Source organism: Microtus ochrogaster, chromosome 7 (assembly GCF_000317375.1).
Source record: "Microtus ochrogaster isolate Prairie Vole_2 chromosome 7, MicOch1.0, whole genome shotgun sequence".
Classification (NCBI taxonomy): domain Eukaryota; kingdom Metazoa; phylum Chordata; class Mammalia; order Rodentia; family Cricetidae; genus Microtus; species Microtus ochrogaster.
The window spans coordinates 11250964-11256238 of record NC_022014.1 but is presented as its reverse complement, the minus strand read 5'-3'; the positions used below and the strand labels follow the sequence as shown (position 1 = coordinate 11256238).

The following is a 5275-nucleotide window of genomic DNA, read 5'->3' as shown; positions in this document are numbered from 1 at the left end:
TCTATCTATCTATCTATCTATCTATCTATCTATCTATCTATCTATCTATCTATCTATCTATCTATCTACCTACCTACCTATCTATCTATCTATCTATCTATCTATCTATCTATCTATCTATCTATCTATCTATCTATCTATCTATCATCTACTATCTATCTTATGAATATGAGTATTTTTTCTGCATGTGTACACACCAGAACAGGGTATCAGATACTGAGACTGTAGTTACAGACAGTTGTGAGCCACTGTGTGGACACTGGAAATTGAACTTCTGGAAGAACAGCCAGTGTTCTTAATTGCTGAGCCATCTCTGGAGGAACTTTTCGTTTTTGTTGTTGTTGTTGTTTTTTTAGGCAAAATAAAATGGAAAGTAACATATAATTCAGCTAAGCTATGAGCCAGGAGCCCAATTTGCCCTTTAGCATGCATATATTTGATAAGATCTATTGAGTTTAACTATAGGATCTTGCAGCCTGACTAATGGGATGTCTATTCCCACTGGTACTAGTCTGGACCTACTAGGAGTAAAGGGCAATAAATTAGTATATGGACAGAAACATAAGATTATTGCAAATTTATCCAGTCATATAATAAATATAAACAAGCTGATGATTGCAAGGTGAATGGGCTTAAAGACCTATGGAATCCAGGCTCACAGAAAAGGTCTTTCTGTGAAAGTACAAGATATTCCTTCCCACTGAAAGAGAAGCAGAAGTCAACCATGCATGATCTGGAGGATGAATAGAGAGAGGGAAGAGCTATGCAAAAAGATACAGTTTCCCAGTGATGAGACACTGGTTCAGAGGAGACCTGCCCATAATGGAGAGGTTACATAGTTAAGGATCATGCAGTGTGACGGCATTGGTAGGTTCTTCTGATTAGGAGTGTGATGTAGATATGCCTTGTCTTATTCAAGATGGTGCTGATACAGGGCTACGGGAATGACTCAGAGAGTTCAGTACTTGCTGCACAGCATGAAGACCTGAGTTTGAATCTCCAGGACCCACATCAAAGATGGGCACTGGGCACACACCTGTAAACCCAGGACTGGGGAGTTGGACACAAGAATATCCTTTTGCTCACTGGCCAGCCAGCCAGCCTCGCAGAATAGTTCCAGGTTCAGTGAGAGATCTTTTCTCAAAAACTAAAGTAAAGAGCAATGGAGAAAAATTCCTGACCTCAATCTCAACCAGATGTTGACCTCTGGCTGCCATAGATACATGTCCAGGTGAAAACACTCTCTCTGTAGGGGTCTCTGCACACACTACAGCCAGCAGAGTAATGATCCATATGAGGCGAGAAAGAAATCTGGTTTAAGAGAACTCAGAACCCGGTTTCAGAACCTGGTTTTGGTTCAAACTTCTTGAACCTGACCCCAGGCAGTTTATTTTAGGCACATTTAAGCACAACACAATTTTGAAGGAAAAACAAAAGGGTTCCTGATGATAACTGTTGTGGTGTGAACAGGAATGGCTCCCATAGGAATGCTTGCCATTAAAAAGTGATGCTACTTGTCAGGGATTTGAAGATGTGACCTTGCTGGACTAGGTGTTGAAAAAAGTATTTCACTGGGGTGTGCTATGGAATAATCCTTTCATATACTGTAAAGATTTGTCATTAGAATTGGTTTAATAAGATGCTAATTGGCCAGTAGCTGGGCAGGAAGTATAGGTGGGGTAACCAAGCTAAGGCTGATGGGAAAGAGAAGGGCAGAGTCAAGAGACACCAACCAGCTGCCAAGCAAGCAGGATGTGTAAAAAATGAGGTAACAAGCCATGAGACACATGGCAAAGCATAAGTAGAAATGTGAGTTAATTTAAATGTACGAGTTAGCTAGTAACAAGCCTGAGCTATTGTTTGAGCATTTGTAATTAATATTGGCCTCTGAGTGATTATTTGGGAACTGGTGGATGGGAGAGAAACATCTGATTACAGGGTTGGGCTTTGAGGCTTTAGAAGCTCAAAGCAGGCCCAGTGTCTTATTCTCTTACTGCTGCCTGACAATCTGGATACAGAACTCTTAGCTGCCTCTCCAGTACCATGTCTGCCTGCATGCTGCCATGCTTCCCACCGTAATGATAATGGACTAAACCTCTGAATATAAGCCAACCCTAATTAAATAATTTTGTTTATAAGGCTTTCCATGGTCATGGTGTCTCTTTGCAGCAATAGAACATTGACTAAGATAATAATTAACTCAATCCCATGTGTACAACAAAGTTTAAGACATGTTTATATCGAAACTATTTACAAAGTACACATGACTTCTTCCATAAAATGGGTTCTGTTGACTGAGAAACTACACTCAAGGTAAGGGTCTAGGGCGAATGACTGAGATAAACATAAGAGTCTGGTTAGGAGTGACTCCTCCCTACAGATAGCATGGAGGTCACCAGAGCTATTGTAAAGTACATGTGCATCTTCCATAGAGATGGGTTCTATGGACTGAGAATGCTTCTTAGGGAAGAAGGGTCTGGGACAGACATAATCGTCTGGGGATTCCGCTATGACCTAGCCCTACGGGAAGCACAGGTCACCAGACTATTAATTACATCAACTCTCAGCCTTCTGTGTAGGAAACAGATATCATCACTTGGGTTGAAAAAGACAACACTGCATGTTTAAATTCCTGGCTTTCCTAGTACTTATCTGTGAGCACAAGGACTGCATGCTCTCCCCCCCCCCCCTCTCTCTGTATGTGCATGTTTGGTGTCTCCTTTTCAGTGACAGAGTCTCATTAATCCCATGGAAGTCTAGAATATAGCCAAGGATGACCTTGAAATTCTGGTCCTCCTGTCTCCACACCCTGAATGCTAAGATTATGTGTGTGACACTACACCTGGTATCTGTTCCCTTTATTGACTTAGTACAATGTAACCATTTTTCAAAATGATAGGTGCCAATATCTTAAGAATTCAGGGTCCTGGGACAGTCACTTGTTCTTGTGAATGAAGCCTAAAGTTGGTTTCCAATTGCAGCGCTTCTGAATCCTGTGTCTTCTCTTTTATATAAAGTGAACAACCATATACTGGGTGGATAATATTCAAAGCTTTATAGTTTGTCTCATTTTCTTTGGAATATGTCAGCATCAGAGCTTATAGCAGAATTTCCATTTGAAAAAAAGGACTTTGGTTGAAGGAAACTGGCTCTTCTGCAGAGAGAGTGGCAGCTTAAAGAGGGTATGTGGGAGTCTATGTCCTGGTGGCAAAAATACTGAAACCAGGCCTTTCAACTAATCCCTTGTTGAGACTGCGGGTAGCTTTCTGAACATTGTCTTAACTGCTTGCCTGGATTCAGACTCATTCCACACTCATTTCATGCTAGTAAGAAGTGAGGTCATGGGCAGTTGCACCACACACCGACTAGCTTCAGAATGGAAAAGGGTGCAATTTTCTGTTCCTGAGTTAAATGATGCTGAGACCAGGAATGCTTTCAGTATCCTTATGTTAAATAACACAGGGACCAGGCACCAAATGCTTGGATTCTTGTTCCAGGAAATGTTTGCTCCTAGAAGGTATAACTGAGAGCCAGTTCAGGCAGGTAACAACTAAAAGTTCCTTCCAGAGCCAGGTGTAGGGATTGGTGCTCAGTAGGTAAAGTACCTTTGACATAAATATGAGGACCTGAGCTCAGATTCCTGCAAAAGGAATGGCAGCAGAGGCAGAGGATCCCAGGGAGTCACTGGTCAGCCAGTCTAGCTTAATCAGGGTGAGCTCTAGGGTCAGTGAGAGACCCTGCCTCAATAAAAAAAAAAGGAAGAAAAGGATAAAGGGGAGAAACATGACCTCCATCTCTTGCCTCCACACACAGAGACACACACACACACAAACACACACACATGTGTACATATGTGTGAAAGAGCCTGACTTGATGGTGCAAGCCTGTAACCCTAGGTTAAGGGAAGCTGATGAAGGAGGCTTATGAATGCAAGACCAATGTGGGCCTTACCCAAAGAAGGTTTTGTTTTTCTCTAAGTATTTTAAAGCGGTTCACTTGCCCAAAGCTACTATATCATAAACTGCCTGAGCTATAAATACTCACTGCTATTGAAGGCAGTCAGAGTGTGCCTCTCCCAAATACCTTAGGTTATTTCAAGCAGAAAGCAATTGAGACTCATTCCTTGAAGAGTGAGTTCTCTTCCCTCAACTTCTCTGTCTGAAAGCAAACCATAAATTCCCTTTGAGAAAGGTGTCCTTCCCCCAACCCCACCCTAAGAATAGACTGTTTTCATGGAAGACGAGGCCAAGGTCCAAGATAAATGTGCACAAGCGGGTCTTACCCAACCTTTCACTAGTTCACTGCTTTTCTAGTCTCATCCTGCATGTCTTGTCTCTTGAATCATATACTTATTCTGTAGAAAATCCAGGCCTTGCTGGGCAGTGGTGGCGCATGCCTTTAATCCCAGCACTCAGGAGGCAGAGGCAGGAGGATCTCTGTGAGTTCGAGGCCAGCCTGGTCTACAAAAGCTAGTTCCAGGACAGGAACCAAAAGGCTACGGAGAAACCCTGTCTCGAAAAATCAAAAAAAAAAAAAAAAATGAAAAAGAAAAAGAAAATCCTGGCCTCTCAGCCTCACTACTGCTTCTTAGAGTTTTCACCTCCTTCTTGTAAATAAGAATTTACATATCAGTAAAAATTGTGTACCTTGTTTTCTTGTTTGGGATTGTCTTTTTTTATTTTATGGTTCTGAGGATCAAAGCCCGGGTGTCCTTTTTCCTCCTGTTTATTCTTTTGTGAGTTTAGTCTACAGGCTCCATTCACTAACTGTAAGAGGATAAAGAAAATATGTTTTTCCTTGTTAATTTCTCCCCATCTTGAGATATTATCAAGACTATATTTGGTATACTCCTCTACTGGGCTGGATCTAATAAATTCAGCTCTGTGTGGTCAGCAGATTTTCCTGGAGATCATTAGGAAGTTGACAACACAGTCTATGTGCGTGAATGTACGGTGAACACAAGACTCCACACATGCCCTCATCCCCATCCCCACCCCAACAAGCTAGAGTCATCTGTGCTGCTGGACACATGCAATCCTAGGACTCTTGGGAGGCTGAGGCAGAAGATGATGAGTTGGAGATCAGTCTGACATACATCATGAGGCTTACATAAACCTTGTATTTTATATATAGAGAGACATAGACACAGAAAGAGACAGAGTGTAATGATTGTTCTGTCTCTCTCTCTCTCTCTTTTTTTTTTTTTTTTTTTTTTTTTTTTTTTTTTTTTGTTTTTCGATACAAGGTTTCTCCGTTTGCTCTTTTATAACCATTT

The 5275-nt window shown here is 41.5% G+C and overlaps 1 pseudogene; it reads left to right on the top strand.

Annotated features, from left to right (window-relative positions):
- The first annotated feature begins 848 nt into the window (after positions 1 to 848).
- Positions 849 to 5275, top strand: part of LOC101985797 — a 27092-nt pseudogene continuing 22665 nt past the window's right edge.